At 47.0% G+C, this 22,428-nt stretch overlaps 1 long non-coding RNA gene across 1 annotated transcript; it reads left to right on the top strand.

Annotated features, from left to right (window-relative positions):
* The first annotated feature begins 746 nt into the window (after positions 1 to 746).
* LOC120977919 lies at positions 747 to 18,240 on the top strand. The gene is made up of 3 exons (XR_005774004.1): positions 747 to 863; positions 3,691 to 3,695; positions 18,229 to 18,240. It is a non-coding gene; the product is annotated as an uncharacterized LOC120977919 (long non-coding RNA).
* The last annotated feature ends 4,188 nt before the right edge of the window (positions 18,241 to 22,428 follow it).

A 22,428-nucleotide genomic window follows, 5' to 3' on the forward strand; every position in this document is an offset into this window, starting at 1 on the left:
TAGATTTCGTCAGTATTTCAAGTATTTAGTATGTACTACACCTCTAAACACTATTAACCTAGCCGCCTGCTGCACAGACTATAGAGGTATCTCATAGGAATATAAATGGCTTACGATGGTTTGGTTTTCATACCTGGAAGACACAGAATCAAGAAAATCTGTTAGGTCATATGGAAAAGTATTTCCCCAGTCCTGCGGCTCTCTGCTCACGTCCTGCTGTTCTGTCCTATCCTCTGTAATAAAGTCAGGCTGAAAATAGGGAATAGACTGATAGATGCTGTCAGGAAGCCATTAAATATGTAATATTCCATCCCTCACGCTTCTCATAGTGAACACATCTGATACGTGATGCCTGTGTAATTAATAGAACACATATATATGTCTCTGTCATTGAATAGACATTAGCCAATAGTGCTTTATATTAAGATGCTATTCATAGTATTCACCCACATACTGTATAATACCTTCTGATATAGCGACACATGTGGAGGTACTTCACATTGTGACAGATGGCATTGTTATATGACGTCCCATAGTTCAAGCTGTTGAGAGGCTAACTGTCCTCTAACCCCTCTCCAATGCAGGGGGCCCAGGAGCAGCAAATGGAGGATGGGAGTGGTAGTAACTCTGGTAAGGGTAGCTGTACACCTGGATCACAATAGCAATCCTCATACCAATACCCCCTAGGGCCATGCACTAACAGGCGGGCATAACCTTTCTTCCCTCAGGGCACACCCTAATGTTGGGCTCTCACGGGGGTGCCAGCAGGCTCAGAAGCAATGAGCGCTTCCATCAATACAGATGGAAGCGCTCATTGCTTAAGTGCTGACACCCACATACTGTGGTGGGGCAGGGAGCGGAGCGTATAGGGATGATGCCATCGCGCGCGCCTGTGCCGGGACTCAGCAGCACAGTGCGAGCAAGCGCAGGTAAGTATTCAGCTTTTAGTTTTTTTTTTCTTTTATGTGCCAACTTTGGGGGACATGAGGGGGCCGGGGTACACACAGGAGGACGTGAGGGGGGAAAATATGGTGGGATACTGTGTGGGGGTAATTTTTTTATTTTATGTGACAACTTTGGGGGACATGAGGGGGGTGCACACAGGAGGACTTGGGGGGGGTGGGTATAGTGGGATACTGTGGGGGCCAAATTATTATGGTAGGGATTACTATGTGGGCGGAAAATTACTATATGGGCAATGTCGGGGACACTACTGTGTGGGGGATACTACTGTGTGGGGGGCAGTGTGCGGGACACTACTGTGTGGGGGGGACACTACTGTGTGGGGGGGACACTATTGTGTGGGGGAAATGCTATTGGGGAGGCACTGTAGGGGCCAGTCTATTATTTCTGGGGACACTATACAGGGATTATTACCTGGAGCACAATATAGGGTGTTATCATTACTCGGGGCACTCTAGGGGACATTATAGCTGCTGTGGACACTATAGGGACATTTGGGGTAATTTATCAAACTGGTGTAAAGTAGAACTGGCTTACTTGCTGATAGCAGCCAATCAGATTCCACCTTTCATATTTAACAGCTCTTTTGGAAATCCAGTTCTACTTTACACCAGTTTGATAAATGACTCCAATTATGTCTATTAGGGTCCATTCACACGTCCGCAATTTTGTTCCGCATTTTGCGGTACGGAATTGCGGACCCATTCATTTCTATGGGGCAGCACGATGTGCTGCCCGGATCCGGAATTGCGGATCCGCAGTTCCGGGTCCGCAATTCCGATCACAAAAAAAATAGAACATGTCCTATTCTTGTCCGCAATTGCAGACAAGAATAGGCATTTTCTATTAAGTGTCAGCGATGTGCAAACGCACATCGCCGATGTCCGTGTTTTGCGGATCCACGGTTTCGTGGATCCGCAAAACACACACTGACGTGTGACTGGACCCTTAGGGTCACTATTTTTTCAGCAGTATAGTACCTGGGACATTGGGGAGCACAGTGGGAAAAGTATTGGGAGTGGCAGCAGGATGACACTGTGGGGACATCAGGATGGGGAGGTTGATGGAAAAATTTAGTAATCTAACGTGTCTGTGTTACAAACTCTGTAGAGACGAGATGTGGCTGAAAGAATTTGTCATGGCGGAGTAGCGGAGGAGAAGAGGAAAGAGAAAGTCTATAAGACAGTGAATGTCCCTGGATGTAAGAGGTATGTGGTCAAGTATTGGGGGGGGGGGGGGGGTGCCAGAGAAATGACCCGCTCCGGGTGCCAAAAACCCTTGGCACGCCACGCCACTGCCGTAAGGTCTCTCTTTCTGCAATAGATTGGTACGATACCTTACTGACTGACTCCAGTGCATGGCCTTGTAGATTCAGGATCTTCTAACTTCTCTTTCTGGCATAATTTTATGCAGCAGTCTGTAGAAATCTCTGAGGTGATGATTCTCTGAGCTCAGGCCTAGTTCTGAGGAGAAAGCACATGTAGGTCCTCTCTATTTATCAGCTAACACAGAACAACCCTCTACCTAAGCAGGGAGCGGACTCAGATCCATCTCCTTGCAATCGAAGGGGGTTGAGTCAAGGTAGTAACCCTGACTTATCCATACAATACCATTGGGAGTAAATCAAAACATTTTGCTTAACAGTACAATATTACAATAGTAACATAGTTTATAAGGCTGTGTATTTAGTTCAGCCTGATTTACTGTTTTTCAGTTAACCTATTTTGCACAGCTGTTTGTGTTTTCGTATTTTACACCCTGCCTTCCAAAGCCACAACTTTTTTATGAAAATTTTACATAGCCAGATAAGGGCTTGTTTTTTGCCAGACTATTCCATATGATGTATTGAGAAAGTTAGAAAAAAATATTAATGGGGTGGAATGAGAAAAATAAATGCAATGGACCATTGTTTATGGGTTTTATTTTTATGGCACCTGTAAGTGGTAAAAATGATGTTACTTTTATTCTGCAGGTCAGTCCAATTACAATGATACCAAATTGACATAATTTTTGTGATAGTTTAATACTTAAAAAAATAGAAACCTTTGGGAAAAAAAATCTTTGCATCACTATATTCTGACACCCATTCCTTTTTATTTTTCTGTCCATAGAACTGTGTGACAGCTGGGTGCTCTGTACTTTTTATTGGCATCATTTTGAAGGTACTTTTTTTTTCACTTTTCAAAATCAAAATCTTTAGGCTCAGTTCAGACCTGAGCGTTCTGAAAGGAGCGCTCTGTATGCGCGATTGTACGGGCGTTTACAAGCGCGCATACAGAGACAAGTGTACACACAGTGTCGCGCGTTCCCGAAAGTCTATGTACGGGAACGCGCGACAAGCGCCCAAAAAAACGCTCCTGTACTTGTGTGAGCGTCGGGCGTTTTACAGCGCGATCGTACGCGCTGTAAAACGCCCAGGTGAGAACCATTCCCATAGGGAAGCATTGGTTTCTCCTTGTTGAGCGTTTTACAGCGCGTATGACTATACCAAACATGGGCATTATACTTTATGTTTTACTACTTTTTCACATAAAAGCACTTTTGTTTTTGTGTCAACAAATTGTGAGATTTATTTTTTCTTTCTACATAGCTGAGTTTTTGTTGTAGTTTTCATTGGCACTATTTTAGGGTTCATATAAATTATTTATTTACTTTTTTTTTTCAATTTCAGACATTGGGATTAGTGTTGAGCGAACCCGAACTCGGGTCCGTACTGAACTTTGCGAGGAAAAGTTCGAGTTCGGGCATTTAACCACCTCCGGACCGCTGTACGCACAGACGCGTCCTGGAGGTGGTTGATTCATTCCGCCTGGACGCGCCGGCGCGTCCTCTCGCGAGATGCGAGATTTCCTGTGAACGCGCGGAAGGTTCACAGGATCGGAAGGTAAGCGAGTGGATCTCCAGCCTGCCAGCGGCGATCGTTCGCTGGCAGGCTGGAGATGTGATTTTTTTAACCCCTAACAGGTATATTAGACGCTGTTATGATAACAGCGTCTAATATACCTGCTACCTGGTCCTCTGGTGGTCCCATTTGTTTGGATCGACCACCAGAGGACACAGGCAGCTCAGTAATATGTTGCACCAAGCACCACTACACTACACCCCCCCCCCCCTGTCACTTATTAACCCCTTATTCACCCTTGATCACCCTTGATCACCCCTGATCACCCTATATAGACTCCCTGATCACCCCCCCTGTCATTGATCACCCCCCTGTCATTGATAACCCCCTGTATGGCTCCATTCAGACGTCCGCATGATTTTTACGGATCCACTGATAGATGGATCGGATCCGCAAAACGCATACGGACGTCTGAATGGAGCCTTATAGGGGCGTGATCAATGACTGTGGTGATCACCCCATATAGACTCCCTCATCACCCCCCTGTCATTGATTACCCCCCTGTCATTGATCACACCCCTGTAAAGCTCCATTCAGACGTCCGCATGATTTTTACGGATCCACTGATAGATGGATCGGATCCGCAAAACGCATACGGACGTCTGAATGGAGCCTTATAGGGCCGTGATCAATGACTGTGGTGATCACCCCATATAGACTCCCTCATCACCCCCCTGTCATTGATTACCCCCCTGTCATTGATCACACCCCTGTAAAGCTCCATTCAGATGTCCGCATGATTTTTACGGATCCACTGATAGATGGATCGGATCCGCAAAACACATACAGGCGTCTCCCTGGAGCCTTCCAGGGGGGGTGATCACCCCATATAGACTCCCTGATCACCCCCCTGTCATTGATCACCCCCCCCTGTCATTGATCACCCCCCTGTCAGGCTGCATTCAGATGTCCGTATGATTTTTACGGATCCACGGATAGATGGATCGGATCCGCAAAACACATACGGACATCTGAATGGAGCCTTACAGGGGGGTGATCAATGACAGGGGGGTGATCACCCCATATAGACTCTCTGATCACCCCCCTGTCATTGATCACCCCCCTGTCATTGATCACCCCCCTGTAAGGCTCACCATACCCCTCACGGAATCCAAATGCGTAAAAATTTTTAGACATTTATATTCCAGACTTCTTCTCATGCTTTAGGGCCCCTAGAATGCCAGGGCAGTATAAATACCCCACATGTGACCCCATTTCGGAAAGAAGACACCCCAAGGTATTCCGTGAGGGGCATATTGAGTCCATGAAAGATTGAAATTTTTGTCCCAAGTTAGTGGAAAGGGAGACTTTGTGAGAAAAAAAAAATATATCAATTTCTGCTAACTTGTGCCAAAAAAAAAAATTCTATGAACTCGCCATGCCCCTCATTGAATACCTTGGGGTGTCTTCTTTCCAAAATGGGGTCACATGTGGGGTATTTATACTGCCCTGGCATTCTAGGGGTCCTAAAGCGTGAGAAGAAGTCTGGGATCCAAATATCTAAAAATGCCCTCATAAAATGAATGTGGGCCCCTTTGCGCATCTAGGCTGCAAAAAAGTGTCACACATGTGGTATCGCCGTATTCAGGAGAAGTTGGGGAATGTGTTTTGGGGTGTTATTTTACATATACCCATGCTGGGTGAGATAAATATCTTGGTCAAATGCCAACTTTGTATAAAAAAATGGGAAAAGTTGTCTTTTGCCGAGATATTTCTTTCACCCAGCATGGGTATATGTAAAAAGACACCCCAAAACACATTGCCCAACTTCTCCTGAATACGGCGATACCACATGTGTGACACTTTTTTGCAGCCTAGGTGGGCAAAGGGGCCCACATTCCAAAGAGCACCTTTAGGATTTCACAGGTCATTTACCTACTTACCACACATTTGGGCCCCTGGAAAATGCCAGGGCAGTATAACTACCCCACAAGTGACCCCATTTTGGAAAGAAGACACCCCAAGGTATTCCGTGAGGGGCATGGCGAGTTCCTAGAATTTTTTATTTTTTGTCACAAGTTAGTGGAAAATGATGATTTTTATTTTATTTTTTTTTCTAACAAAGTCTCATATTCCACTAACTTGTGACAAAAAATAAAAACTTCCATAAACTCACTATGCCCATCAGCGAATACCTTGGGGTGTCTCCTTTCCAAAATGGGGTCACTTGTGGGGTAGTTATACTGCCCTGGCATTCTAGGGGCCCAAATGTGTGGTAAGGAGTTTGAAATCAAATTCTGTAAAAAATGACCAGTGAAATCCGAAAGGTGCTCTTTGGAATATGGGCCCCTTTGCCCACCTAGGCTGCAAAAAAGTGTCACACATCTGGTATCTCCGTATTCAGGAGAAGTTGGGGAATGTGTTTTGGGGTGTAATTTTACATATACCCATGCTGGGTGAGAGAAATATCTTGGCAAAATACAACTTTTCCCATTTTTTTTATACAAAGTTGGCATTTGACCAAGATATTTATCTCACCCAGAGGGCAAAGGGGCCCATATGGGCAAAGGGGCCCATATTCCAAAGAGCACCTTTCGTATTTCACTGGTCATTTTTTACAGAATTTGATTTCAAACTCCTTACCACACATTTGGGCCCCTAGAATGCCAGGGCAGTATAACTACCCCACAAGTGACCCCATTTTGGAAAGAAGACACCCCAAGGTATTCGCTGATGGGCATAGTGAGTTCATGGAAGTTTTTATTTTTTGTCACAAGTTAGTGGAATATGAGACTTTGTAAGAAAAAATAAAAATAAAAAAATCATCATTTTCCACTAACTTGTGACAAAAAATAAAAAGTTCTATGAACTCACTATGCCCATCAGCGAATACCTTAGGGTGTCTACTTTCCGAAATGGGGTCATTTGTGGGGCGTGTGTACTGTCTGGCCATTGTAGAACCTCAGGAAACATGACAGGTGCTCAGAAAGTCAGAGCTGCTTCAAAAAGCGGAAATTCACATTTTTGTACCATAGTTTGTAAACGCTATAACTTTTACCCAAACCATTTTTTTTTTACCAAAGACATGTAGAACAATAAATTTAGAGCAAAATTTATATATGGATCTCGTTTTTTTTGCAAAATTTTACAACTGAAATTAATAACAAAAAAAGTAAAAATGTCAGCAGCAATGAAATACCACCAAATGAAAGCTCTATTAGTGAGAAGAAAAGGAGGTAAAATTCATTTGGGTGGTAAGTTGCATGACCGAGCAATAAACGATGAAAGTAGTGTAGGTCAGAAGTGTAAAAAGTGGCCTGGTCTTTCAGGGTGTTTAAGCCATGGGGGCTGAGGTGGTTAATAAAACTTGTTGAAAGGCTGCAGGGCAGCCAATCAACAAACTTTTAAGCTGTGGGCACTAGTAAAGGCATGGCTGTGATTGGCCGGTGCATCATGTGACCCAGCCTCTATAAAAGCTCAGCTCTGAGTAGTGCAGGGACAGGAAGCAGGCAGCTGAAGTGAGGGAAAGTGTCATCTCATCTGGCTATTTATACTGTGGGTGACCTATAGTGAAATTTTTGTGGGTGCAATATACCAGCTTTGCACCCCTGACTCAGAAATTTAATAAATAATCTGGCTGTTAATTCTGTGGGTGACCTATAGCGATCCTTTGTGGGTGCAATGCACCGTCTTTGTACCCCTGACACAGAAATATAATAGTTAATCCATCTGTTAGTTCGGTGGGTGACATATACCCATTGCTTGTCTGAGGTACACCTGCACTGCATACGTGGCAAGGAAATAAATCTAGTTAATCCATCTGTTCGGTGGGTGACCTCAAAGAATGAGGAGAGCATCAAATAAGGGACCTGCCCCTGGTCGTGGTGCTTCTGGTGTTGGTGGAGCTCCTGTTGCAGGGAGAGGACGTGGACATGGTCGATCTGTGCCAGCTGCACGCCCAAATGAACCACCTTCCTCAGGTGCACGTAGGCGACAGAATGTTCAGCGTTATTTTGTAGGCCCGAATACCAGTGTACGAATGGTGAGGCCAGAACAAGTAGAGGCGGTAGTAGATTGGGTGGCTGATAGTGCCTCCAGTTCAATCACATTGTCTCCCACCCGGTCCCCTGCTGAAAGCACAGAGTTGCCACCTGCAGCCCATGGGCATCTGTCTTTCACCTCACCCCGTTGCAAATCAGCCAAGCAGTCTGAGCCCCAAGTCATGCAGCAGTCTCTTATGCTTTTTGATGACTCTGCTGGCAGGTTTTCCGTCGGCCATTCACCTAGCCCTGCCCCAGAAGTGGAAGAGATTGCGTGCACTGATGCCCAACTACTTATGTTTCAGGATGTGGACATGGGAGGACCACCGCAGCACGTCTCTGATGATGACGAAACACAGGTGCCAACTGTTGCGGCTTTCTGCAGTGTGCAGACCGGCAAGGAGGGAAGGGGTGAAGAGTGGGTGGAAGATGATGTGGAGGATGATGAGGTACTAGACCCCACATGGAATCAAGGTCATGCGAGTGACGTGTGAATTTCGCAGGAAGAGGTGGTGGTCACACAGCGCCAGTCGCACAGCAAAAGCGGGAGCAGGGTGCAAAAGCAGAGTAGCCGTCCCCTACCCAGTACGCCTGCTACTGCCCACTGCACCTAGGGACTGAGCACACCAAAGCCAGCAACAAGGAGTTCCCTGGCGTGCCAGTTCTTCAGGCAATGTGCTGACGACAAGACGCGAGTGGTTTGCACTCTGTGCAATCAGAGCCTGAAGCGAGGCATAAATGTTCTAAACCTGAGCACCACCTGCATGACCAGGCATCTAAATGCAAAGCATGAGCTGCAGTGGAGTAGACACCTCAAAAACCACGAAAGATCTCAGGCTCCTCCTGCTCCCTCTTCTGCTGCAGTCTCGGCCTATTCCTCCCCCTCTGGAGTGACAGTGGCACCTGCCACCCCGCAAACAGAGGATGTGGCAGCAACAACACCACCTCCACCACCGTCACCCAGCATGTCCACACTGTCCCATGGAAGCATGTCCACACTGGAGAGAAAGAGGAAGTACCCCCCTACCCACCAGCGATCCCTGACTCTGAATGCCAGCATTTCAAAATTCCTGGCCTTTGAAATGCTGTCATTCTGTCTGGTGGAGACGGAGACTTTTAAACACCTTACGTGGTTCCCAGCCGCCACTACTTTTCCAGGCGAGCCAACCCTGCCCTGCACAACTAAGTGGCGGACAAAATCAGGTGTGCACTGGGCAACGCCATCTGTGGCATGGTCCACATAACCACCGATACGTGGACCAGTAAGCACGGGCAGGTATGTTATATCTCCCTAACTGCACACTGGGTAAATGCAGTAGCGGCTGGGCCTGAGGAGGATAGCAGTTTGGCGCATGTCCTTTCGCCATCGAGGATTTACTGTTGCCTCCTCGTCCTACTCCGCTTCCTCCTCTACCGCCTCCTCATCTGGTCAGCGTAACACCTTCACCACCAACTTCAGCACAGCCAGGGGGAAACGACAGCAGACTGTTTTGAAACTCATCTGTTTGGGGGAAAAACCACACACCGCGCAGGAGCTGTGGACGGTAATGGAACAACAGACCGATGAGTGGTTGGTGCCGCTGAGCCTCAAGCCCGGCCTGGTGGTGTGCGATAACGGGTGAAATCTCGTAGCAGCTCTGGGCCTAGAAGGTTTGACACACATCCCTTGCCTGGCACATGTGCTGAATTTGGTGGTGCAGAGGTTCCTGAAAAATTACCCTGATATGTCAGAGCTGCTGCAGAAAGTGCGGGCCGTCTCTGCGCGCTTTCGGCGTTCTCACCTTGCTGCTGCTCGCCTGTTTGCGCTGCACTGCAGTGTAACTTCGGCCTTACCGCTCACCGCCTCATATGCGATGTACCCACAAGGTGGAACTCCACCTTGCACATGCTGGAGAGACAGCAAACAGGCAATAGTGTGAGAGCTGCAGCACGCACGGGTGAGTCGCTGGGACGGCTGAGGATGGGGGAAACCCTCAGCCGTGCGATGCCAGGAGATGGTAGGTCGCTACTTGGCCAGGACCACAGAATTAGGGAGCAGGTCACCTCCTATCGCATCCCTAATCTGACCCTGACTCCTAGCTGCATGAGCCGACCTTGATTGTAGGAGGGCTCATGCTCCGGAACCTCGGATCCCTACTAGCCCTCCGCAGATCCCTGAGCTAGGAGCTGGGTAGACAGCCTGTTCCTCCTGGATGCGGAGAAACAGGAGTCTAAAGTGGCCAAGCTGCAAGGAAGGGGAACATAAACAGCTAATGGCAATGGCAGGTAAATGTAACTAGTAACACCACCTACCTGCCACAGACACACAGCCTGGAACCCATGTACAAGTGCTGCTGTCCACAACAACACTAACGGACACACCACACATCACATAGGAACCCAGGAAACCATAGCTGCAATAAACAGAAAGACCATATCCACATCATCTAACATCAGACATAAAGTTTATGAGCACAAGGGTGGCCCTCACTGGCAGATGGTATAAACCAGGAGGATGACATCAGCTAACCATGGCTGAAGTACCCCTCAGAGTCTGGCATCCAGCAGGAGCTAAATAGCCCCAAGTGGCCACACACACACACACACCCAGTGTTCACAAACTAAGAAGGGAGTTAACCCTTCCTACACCAGGCAAGGGAAAAAGCCACTTAAAGGGGAAGTGTACAAACAACAATCACACTGCAGCTGTTACCGCCGGCAACGACATGCGTGGCAACCATGTCCTGGGAGTCAGCCAGAAGGCCGACACTGCCACCACATGTACACAATACAACACGTTGCCACAGGCAGCCACAGTGAAGGGAAGTGTCACAGTGCACACCCACATAAACCTCGTGCACACCAGACATACAAAGTGCATACATACACACACACACACCCAACCAGGTGTAACCGCATGCACTTGACAGCAAGCTGCCTAGCAACAGCTCAGGCTGCTATACTGCCAAGTACCAATCATGTTGCCATGTTGTACCAAACCGCAGGCAACTGCATGCGGATCCTCAGTCACGACCATGACCATGGTCGTGACAGTCGCTCTGCGGAACAGTACCACTTCACAACCAACGAGTGGGCCTCCATGTGGGACGTGTGTGTTGCGTTGCACGGTTTTGAGTACTCCACCAACATGGTCAGTACCAATGACGCCATCCTCAGCGTTACTATCCCACTTCTATGTCTCCTTGAAAAAACACTTCAGGCGATGATGGAAGAGGATGTGGCACAGGAGGAAGAGGGATCATTTCCACGGTTATCAGGCCAGTCATTCACAAGTGGCTCCGAGGGTGGATGATGAGGAGGAGGAACCGTGTTCACTGCAGGTTGGCACCCAAAGCACCTCATGTCCATCACTGGAGCGTGGCTGGGGGATACAGAGGACACAGACGATACACCTCCCACAGAGGACAGCTTGTCCTTACCTCTGGGCATCCTGGCACACATGAGCGTCTACATGCTGCAGTGCCTGCACAACGACCGCCGAGTTGCCCACATTCTAACCAGTGCAGATTACTGGGTGGCCACCCTGCTGGATCCCTGCTACAAGGACAACGTATCGCCCTTAATTCCGTCACTGGAGCGTGATCAGAAGATGCGCGAGTACAAGCACACGCTGGTAGACACGCTGCTGATGGCATTCCCACCTGAGCAGCCGCCTGTCCACAGCCAACGTGGACAAGCTCACATTCATTAAAATGAACCAGGCAGGGATCCCACAGGACTTGTCCGTACCTTGTGCTGAATAAACAAGTATATCGACCGCACCCAGCCATTGTTAGACTCCAGCGCACTTTCTCTTTGCAATTTCTTTTCTATTTCCCAATGTTTTAGGGTCTTTCTAAATTTATTTTAAAAAAATAAAAATAAAGGAAAAAAAATTTAAATAGTAAAACAACAAACACAGTGTTGGCTACCTCCTCCTCCACCACCGCTTCCACCTACACCGCCACCTCAACCTCCTACTCCACTTTGACCTCCGCCTCTAGTTCAAGATTATTATTTTGAATTTGTTTTGTATTCTGATATTTTAAGTCATTTCCCTATCCACATTTGTTTGCAGGGCAATTGTCCTGCTTTTACCCTCATTTTGCTTCCTTTTGCAGCCCTAGCCCCTACTATGGCTATTTTACAGCCATTTTAGTGCACAAAAGTTCAGGTCCCCATTGACTTCAATGGGGTTCGGGTCCCGAACCGGAACTTTGACCCGAAGTTCACCCGAACCCGGTGAACCCGAACATCTACGGGTCGGTTCAACCCTAATTGGGATATCAAGACCAGTGATGGTCAGTTTGCAGTGTTTGCCAGCGAACACATGCGGGCTGGCATCTTTAGTAAGGTAGACTCACCCATCCGGCGATGCACAGGTAAGTCCTTACCTGTGCCTGTGCCGGGAGCCGGTCTGAAATTAAAGGCAGGCACCGGGAGCAGGCAGTTCCAAGAACAGCACGATGAAGGCCCCCGGCGGCTGTTCTTGGAACTGCCTGCTCCCAGTGACTGCATTTGATTTCAGACCGGCTTCCGTCACAGGCACAGGTAAGGGCTTACCTGTGCATCGCCGGATGGGTGAGTCTACCTTACTAAAGATGGCAGCCCGCATGTGTTCGCTGGCGAACACTGCGAACTGGCTATCACTGATCAAGACCAGTGCAGAAAGCACTGGTCTTGATATCCCCTGCGCTGAAGGAGGATGTCCCGACAGTAATTTATGATGAGGCGCATTCATTACTAGAACAGCCGAGTAAGACTACTTTCACATCAGCGTTTTTCTGGATCCGTCATGGATCAGCAAAAATGCTTCCGTTCTGATAATCCAACTGCCTGCATCTGTTCTGAAAGGATCCAGTTGTATTATCTTTAACGTAGCAAGGACGGATCCTTCATGAACTCCATTGAAAGTCAATGGGGGACGGATCCGTTTTCTATTGTGTCAGAGAAAATGGATCTGTCCCCATTGACTTACATTGTGTGTCAGGACGGATCCGTTTTGCTCTGCACCACATCACGGACAGAAAAACTCTGCTTGCAGCGTTATTCTGTCTGCGATGGGGACGCAACCAAATGGAACGGAATGCCTTCTGGTGCACTCTGTTTCGTTTAGTTCAGTTTTGTCCCCATTGACAATGAATGGGGACAAAATGGAAGCGTTTTCCCCTGCTATTGAGATCCTATGACGGATCTCAATAGCGGAAAGGGAAAGCGCAAGTGTGAAAGTAGCCTAAGGCCTCATGCACACGACCATTGTGTGTTTTGCGGGCCGCAAACCGCGGATCCGCAAACCACGGATGGCGCCTGTGTGCGTTCCACAATTCGCGGAACGGCACGGACAGCCTTTAATATAACTGATTATAGGACAGGTTATATTTTTTTTGCGGACCACGGAACGGAGCAACGGATGCGGACAGCACACAGAGTACTGTCCGCATCTTTTGCGGCCCCATTAACTACCTCAGCCCCCAGTGCTGAAACACCCTTAATGACTAGGCCACTTTTTACACTTCTGACCTACACTACTTTCACCGTTTATTGCTCGGTCATGCAACTTACCACCCAAATGAATTTTACCTCCTTTTCTTCTCACTAATAGAGCTTTCATTTGGTGGTATTTCATTGCTGCTGACATTTTTACTTTTTTTGTTATTAATCGAAATTTTACGATTTTTTTTGCAAAAAAATGACATTTTTCACTTTCAGTTGTAAAATCTTGCAAAAAAAACGACATCCATATATAAATTTTTCGCTAAATTTATTGTTCTACATGTCTTTGGGTAAAAAAAAAATGGTTTGGGTAAAAGTTATAGCGTTTACAAACTATGGTACAAAAATGTGAATTTCCGCTTTTTGAAGCAGCTCTGACTTTCTGAGCACCTGTCATGTTTCCTGAGGTTCTACACTGGCCAGACAGTAGAAAAACCCCACAAATGACCCCATTTCGGAAAGTAGACGCCCTAAGGTATTCACTGATGGGCATAGTGAGTTCATAGAACTTTTTATTTTTTGTCACAAGTTAGCGGAAAATGATGATTTTTTTTTTTCTTACAAAGTCTCATATTCCACTAACTTGTGACAAAAAATAAAAACTTCCATGAACTCACTATGCCCATCACGAAATACCTTGGGGTGTCTTCTTTCCAAAATGGGGTCACTTGTGGGGTAGTTATACTGCCCTGGCATTTTAGGGGCCCAGATGCGTGCAAAGTAGTTTGAAATCAAAATCTGTAAAAAATGACCGGTGAAATCCGAAAGGTGTTGTTTGGAATGTGTGCCCCTTTGCCCACCTTGGCTGCAAAAAAGTGTCACACATCTGGTATCGCCGTACTCAGGAGAAGTTGGGGAATGTGTTTTGGGGTGTCATTTTACATATACCCATGCTGGGTGAGAGAAATATCTTGGCAAAAGACAACTTTTCCAATTTTTTTATACAAAGTTGGCATTTGACCAAGATATTTATCTCACCCAGCATGGGTATATGTAAAATGATACCCCAAAACACATTCCCCAACTTCTCCTGAGTATGGCGATACCAGATGTGTGATACTTTTTTGCAGCCTAGGTGGGCAAAGGGGCACACATTCCAAAGAGCACCTTTAGGATTTCACCGGCCATTTTTTACAGATTTTGATTTCAAACTACTTCGCACACATTAGGGCCCCTAAATTGCCAGGGCAGTATAACTACCCCACAAGTGACCCCATTTTGGAAAGAAGACACCCCAAGGTATTCCGTGAGGGGCATGGCGAGTTCCTAGAATTTTTTATTTTTTGTCACAAGTTAGTGGAATATGAGACTTTGTAAGAAAAAAAAATCAAAAAAAAAATTCAGCATTTTCCGCTAACTTGTGACAAAAAATAAAAAATTCTAGGAACTCGCCATGCCCCTCACGGAATACCTTGGGGTGTCTTCTTTTCAAAATGGGGTCACTTGTGGGGTAGTTATACTGCCCTGGCATTCTAGGGGCCCTAATGTGTGGTAAGTAGTTTGAAATCAAAATGTGTAAAAAATGACCTGTGAAATCCGAAAGGTGCTCTTTGGAATGTGGGCCCCTTTGCCCACCTAGGCTCCAAAAAAGTGTCACACATCTGGTATTGCCGTACTCAGACGTTGGGGAATGTGTTTTGGGGTGTCATTTTACATATACCCATGCTGGGTGAGATAAATATCTTGGCAAAAGACAACTTTTCCCATTTTTTTATACAAAGTTGGCATTTGACCAAGATATTTACCTCACCCAGCATGGGTATATGTAAAATGACACCCCAAAACACATTCCCCAACTTCTCCTGAGTACGGCGATACCAGATGTGTGACACTTTTTTGCAGCCTCGAAGCGCAAAGCGGCCCAAATTCCTTTTAGGAGGGCATTTTTAGACATTTGGATCCCAGACTTCTTCTCACGCTTTCGGGCCCCTAAAATGCCAGTGCAGTATAAATATCCCACATGTGACCCCATTTTGGAAAGAAGACACCCCAAGGTATTCAATGAGGGGCATGGCGAGTTCATAGAAAAAAAAAATTTTGGGCACAAGTTAGCGGAAATAGATTTTTTTTTGTATTTTCTCACAAAGTCTCCCTTTCCGCTAGCTTGGGACAAAAACTTAAATCTTTCATGGACTCAATATGCCCCTCACGGAATACCTTGGGGTGTCTTCTTTCCGAAATGGGGTCACATGTGGGGTATTTATACTGCCCTGGCATTTTAGGGGCCCTAAAGCGTGAGAAGAAGTCTGGAATATAAATGTCTAAAAAATTTTACGCATTTGGATTCCGTGAGGGGTATGGTGAGTTCATGTGAGATTTTATTTTTTGACACAAGTTAGTGGAATATGAGGCTTTGTAAGAAAAAAAAAAAAATTTCCGCTAACTTGGGCCAAAAAAATGTCTGAATGGAGCCTTACAGGGGGGTGATCAATGACAGGGGGGTGATCACCCATATAGACTCCCTGATCACCCCCCTGTCATTGATCACCCCCTGTAAGGCTCCATTCAGACGTCCGTATGTGTTTTGCGGATCCGATCCATGTATCCGTGGATCCGTAAAAATCATACGGACGTCTGAATGGAGCCTTACAGGGGGGTGATCAATGACAGGGGGGTGATCAATGACAGGGGGTGATCAGGGAGTGTATATGAGGTGATCACCCCCCTGTCATTGATCACCCCCCTGTAAGGCTCCATTCAGACGTCCGTATGTGTTTTGCGGATCCGATCCATGTATCCGTCGATCCGTAAAAATCATACGGACGTCTGAATGGAGCCTTACAGGGGGGTGAGCAATGACAGGGGGGTGATCAATGACAGGGGGGTGATCAATGACAAGGGGGTGATCAGGGAGTCTATATGGGGTGATCAGGGGTGATCAGTGGTTCATAAGGGGTTAATAAGTGACAGGGGGGGGTGTAGTGTAGTGGTGTTTGGTGCTACTTTACTGAGCTACCTGTGTCCTCTGGTGGTCGATCCAAGCAAAAGGGACCACCAGAGGACCAGGTAGCAGGTATATTAGACGCTGTTATCAAAACAGCGTCTAATATACCTGTTAGGGGTTAAAAAAATCGCATCTCCAGCCTGCCAGCGAACGATCCTCTCTTACCTTCCGATCCTGTGAACGCGCGCGCCTGTGTGCGCGCGTTCACAGGAAGTCTCTGCTCACGCGAGATGACGCGTATATGCGTCGTTGAGCGCAGGGCTGCCGCCTCCGGACCGCAGTCCTGCGTTAGGCGGTCCGGAGGCGGTTAAAGTGAATGGGTCCGCATCCGAGCCGCCAAAACTGCGGCTCGGATGCGGACCAAAACAACGGCCGTGTGCATGAGGCCTAAGTGTGCTTGCTGGAAGTTGTAGTTTCACAGCAGCTGGAGTGCCGAAGCAGTGTGAAACAGGCTCATAGAAGGAATTAGTGTACAGTATGTTACTGTTTTGGTGTTGTGATGTTGCGGTGTCATGGATGAGCAGTGTTGCGTGGGTGTGATACACATGTTAGCACGTATATGTGTTGTGTTAGTCTGCGGCTGGCAGGCAGCGACACCATACCTTGGCGGCAGGAGAGGTTGCTGGAGGAATAAAAGGTGAGGAGCACTGTGGTGGTGAAGCACAAATAAGAGTGTTAACAAGAGATTGGATTTCGGGCCATGGGGAAGACAAAGTGTAATATCTGGAGAACCTGTGATTGGCCTGTGTAATTTTTAGGCTTTGGACTGGTCCTTTGGTGGTGCATCGGTGAACTGGGGGCTGGAGCGGTTTGTTCATTAGGGAGTGTCAGTGGGCAAGACACCACACTCGGCTTGTTCATCATGGGAGAGGCAGGCCACAATGGGCTTGTTCATTGGTGATGGGAAACCTGTGGAGATGCTGTGTAGTGGGTCACCTAGTGTGCTTTTGGGAGATCCAATGGCAAGATGTGTATTTGTCCAAGCAAGGCCTGGAGGATAGTCTAGCTGCAGGAAGGGACATCTCTGCTTGGTCTGCCACTTTTATGCCAAGGCTCAGTGACTCGGTATTTCCACAGTAAATCAGATACTGTTTCTGGAGCAAAGGATCGATTGCACAAACACCAAGTCAGCACAGTGACTTGGGGTCTCCCAGAGGGTCTGATGAGTGCTGCTTTCTGAGCCCATCAATCCCTGTGCAGGCACAGAGTCACTGAGCCTTGGTGCTGCCTTGAGAAAACAAAGGGGAGGGGTGGTATAGAGAGCACAGGGAACATTGCACTAGCGGTGCTCCTAGCACTATGGCTATCCCCCTTGTACTCTAAATCCCTAATTTACATAAATATAAAAAATGAATATATGTTGCCACTTTTTAACCCTAAGAGGGAAAAAATATATAGTTTTACTCAGCATGATCAACCCTATCGGGCAATACACCTAGTTTAATAGGGTTGATCATCCTGACAGAGGCTCTTTAAGTTAAACTATGGCAGGTTTCAGAGAACAGTATGAAGTTACTACTGTCTCCAACCTCAAAGTAACACTGAATTAAGGTCGCTGTGGCACTAACAGTGACTTACCAGAGTACAATTATTTTATGTTAAAGTCTGGTTGAGTTATATTCTAGAACATTCAAACATTCTGTGCAACCACTAAGCTTCTGTGCCTTATATGGCAAATTGTAGTTACCAAGACATGTTCTATTTTTTTTGTGGAACAGAAATACAGACATACCGAAACGGAATGCACAGGGAGTAACTTCCGTTTTTTTTGCGGACCCATTGAAGTGAATGGTTCCGCATACGGTCCGCAAAAAAAATTGAACGTACACGAAAAGAAAATACGTTCCTGTGCATGATCCCTAACTGATACAGTTTGAGATGAAAAAAATGTAATGTATTTATTCAGTTTTTGCCAACAATTTATTCCAAACCAAACCATCAAAAAGAAAACACAATCTGATATATAGGCTCCCTGCCCCAGGTGCTGACCCATTAGCCAAAATTAAGTAAACTGTCTTGGAAAAGACAGATGTTTAAAGAAGACTAGGGCTGTGGATAAAAGCAATAGCAACATGACAGTACAAGGTCATGAAACCTGAAGAGGATGGCATAGGTAACTGGAGGCTCATACAACACTCAGGAACAGTGATCCGACACATCCGGGCAACACTATCATGTTTGTAACCTTTTTGGACCTCTGCGTACATGTATAGTGGAAGAGCCCACTTATGAGCACAGCAGGCGCCATAGTCTTCAGTATTTGCTGTTTTAAAATGCAGACACCTGGGGCTAATGTCTGCAATCGGAGATAATGCCGATCGCAGACATTTATTCCCTTAGATGCCACGGTCAATTGCGACCACGGCATATGAAGTGTCTTTCCCTGGGAGCATGCCCCATACCCCATGCGGCGATTGGAGGTGCTGTTGGTTGTATGTAAAAGCCCTGATCTCTCTGGAAAAAAAATGAACTTTTTCAACTGTAATTCCTATGGAGCTATGCCATGAATTGTGATAGCAATAAATTGCAATGTATCGTCGAAGCAAACAATCTCTTTACAAAAGTTCTTATTATGCAAAATTAGTAAAAAAACTATAGAAATTTGGTATCACACAGACAAAAGGTAACATACTGTATTGTTTATGCCACTGAGTGAATGGTGCAAAATTTAAAATCCAAAGAGCAATGGTGGAATTGCTGTTTTTTTCTATTCCCCTCAAGGGACAGTTAATAAAAGTCAAATATACCCCAAAATGGTGTGCCACTGAAAAATACTTGTCCAGCAAAAATCAAGGCCTTATATAGCTACATTGGAAATATACAGTAAACTTAACAAAATTATTGCTTTTGCAATACAGAGATTAAAAAAACGGAGAAAAAGCTTGACCCCTAAGGAAACTGCACCGAAGTGCAGGTTTACAAGCAGAACTTCCACACAGATTTTCATGCAGATTTTTCTGCGTTTCTGCCCATGTTACTTGCAGATATGCCGCAGATCTCATGCTTGTATTGCAATAGGTTAAAACTACAGTAAAATAAATTTCAAAAGCATGGCAGGTTAAAGGGTTTGTCTCATCATGGGCAATGGGGGCATATCGCTAGGATATGCTCCATTGTCTTATAGGTGCGGGTCCCACCACTGGGACCCGCACCTATATCGAGAACGGAGCCCCGCAAGTGAAGGATGGCGCACTACTCAGCTATTTTCGTTGGCCCCATAGAAATGAATGGGAGTGGGGGCCGCGCATGCGCGGTATGCTCCCATTCACTTCTATGGGAAACCGGCTTGGTGGTGGCCGGACTGGATTCCTCCAGCCACCACCTTGCGGGGCTCCGTTCTCGATATAGGTGCGGGTCCCGGCCGTGGGACCCACACCTATAAGACAATGGGGGAATATCCTAGCGATATTCCCCCATTGTCCATGATGAGACAACCCCTTTAAATTCTACACAGAAAAATATGCAATGTGTACATGACATTTCTTTCATTCCACTTACTTTGCTGGTACTGTATTACGCTGTGTTTCCATAAGAGAATCAGTGTAGAAAAAACAAACGTAATCCGCATCATGTGCAGGTAGCCTAAGGGTACCTAAATACGGGTACAGGTAAACTTTCAGAAATGCATAGAAATTGCCATGCGGATTTCTATGCATTTCTGCACCAAAAGCTGCATGTGTTATACCTAGAGGCTCCGTTTTCTCTACAAATACTGCGCCTTCTGCACTCCGATTAACAGGGCTAGATGGGATGATGTTTGCACTGCCTGGTCGTGTCCAATCAAAGTGGAGAGGACACGGCAGTTGAAGAGAAAGTATAACATCTAGGTGTAATGGCAACGCCCCCATTGCTCCTACAGGCTCATTTGAATATATTAAAACCCCTTTTTTTCTCAGCAATACGGGCACATTTGAACATGGGACCAACACAGATGCCTTCAGCTGCCAAGCGCACATGCAACAGGTCAGCCAGTGTCATGGGTACAAATCTGATAACAGATGCCCAGATACCCAACCGTCCTAGATCTGGCGGGACAGTCACGATTGCGGTCCTGGAACAGCTGAGGTATGTCCTGCTCCCGGCTGTCTCTGCATCCTTAGGACACAGAGATGGTTGCTTGTAATGGTGAAGCATTCGTTCACTCCCCACTTCACCAATCAAGTCATCTGCTGGCGCTCCACACTGCTGGGCTGTGTAGGAGGAGAGGTACGGGCACGGGAATCAGCCTCTGCTCCTCCACAGCACAGTAGAGGGATGTGTGACAGCATCCTGTGTGCTGCTGGGGAGTGCAGGGTGAGCTGTGTCCTATCTTTGGAGGGAACCAGGTGAGTATTTACAGTTTTTTTCTTTTTACTTCTTGTGAAGGGGGCATATCTGGACATAACTACTGTGAAGGGGCATATCCGGGCATAACTAGTGTGAAGGGTCACATCTGGGCATAACTTTTCAGCGGACAGGACCGCAGGGGCAGTATGTGCGTGCACGGTGGGCTGATGGGGGTAGTGGTCGTATACACGGTTTTGCAACTCTCTGGGTCAGCGTGCAGTGATGAGGAAGACAGCACTAAATCCTCCGGGTCACTCTCTATTGCAGGGAACACCAGCTAGATGGAAGTTGAGGTGCCCTTGATGATTGTGGGTATGCTTAGGGTGCTTTGGTGGCTGGGACCCTGTGTTCGTGACGCCAGCACCGTGAGGTGCAATTAGGAGATGATGTGGAATGAGGAGACCAAGTTTCTTAGCAAACTCCCAATACTTTACTGAAGCTGATCCAAAGGTCATCAATGTATGCAAAAGTCATTTACAGCAAGGCAGCTTTTACAGTGATTCAGATCAGTTCCCAGAAGTCGCATAAGGGGCAGTTTTCTATGACATAGTAACATAGTACATAAGGCCGAAAAAAAGACATTTGTCCATCCAGTTCGGCCTGTTATCCTACAAGTTGATCCAGAGGAAGGCAAAAAAAAAACTGTGAGGTAGAAGCCAATTTTCCCCACTTTAGGGGAATAAAAAATTCCTTCCCGACTCCAATCAGGCAATCAGAATAACTCCCTGGATCAACGACCCCTCTCTAGTGTCATGGTCTTACCTTCTTGCTGTTCTCCTTCGTTTGACATGTGCTGGCGGCCATCTTGGTTTCTGGGTTTCTTGTAGCCTTCCACCCTGCGGCTCCTCCTTCCCACTGGGAGGAGCTGGATGCCTAGCTCATATATATAGGAGGTCTGTGGCTTCAGTTCCTTGCTTGGTCCTCTTGTGTTCACATGCTTCTAAGACTGCTGCTGCTTCTGGTTCCTGATCCTGGCTTCGTCTGACTACCCTTCTGGTTCCTGATCCTGGCTTCGTCTGACTACCCTGCTGGTTCCTGATCCTGGCTTCGTCTGACTACCCTGCTGGTTCCTGATCCTGGCTTCGTCTGACTACCCTTCTGGCTCCTGACCTCTGGCTTCGCTAAGACTCTGCTCGGTTTCACCATCCGTTTGGACTTTTGCTTTACAGCTTTATTTTCAATAAAGCCTTCTTATTTTCTCTTATCTTTTGTTGTACGTCTGGTTCTTGGTTCCGTGACATTAGGACCAAGCCATGAATTCTGACGGTACAGGGCCATCCTCGCTACCCACGCTGGTTGCCAGACTTGATCAGCAGGATCACCTGTTGGGTCGGTTCGCTGTGGCGTTGCAAACCCTGCTTGAACGCACGGCTCATTTCGCTCCCGTTGCCGATGGGTCGGTTGTCGCTCCTGGGCTCGCTCCTACTGCCGCTCCGGTTGTTGCGCCAGAGTCTACCCCGACACCTGTTGTTGCGCCTGCAGTGTTTCGGGGTATGACCGGTTCTGCCCCTCTTCCACAGCGCTTTGGGGGAGAGCCAACTCAGTGCCGAGGTTTCCTTAACCAGGTGGGCATTTATTTCGAGTTGCTGCCACATGCCTTTCCCACTGAGAGATCAAAGGTGGGCTTCTTGATCTCGCTGCTCTCGGACAAGGCCTTGGCCTGGGCCAGCCCTTTATGGGAGAACAACAATCCGGTGGTTGCCGAGTTTTCCGGTTTTGTTGCTTCTCTTCGGAAGGTATTCGATGTGCCGGCTTGTGCTGCCTCTGCTGCGAAGCTCCTTATGTCCATCAGACAGGGTTCACGATCCGTAGCTGAATACGCCATTGAGTTTCGTACCCTG

Source organism: Bufo bufo, chromosome 8, assembly GCF_905171765.1.
Source record: "Bufo bufo chromosome 8, aBufBuf1.1, whole genome shotgun sequence".
Lineage (NCBI taxonomy): Eukaryota > Metazoa > Chordata > Amphibia > Anura > Bufonidae > Bufo > Bufo bufo.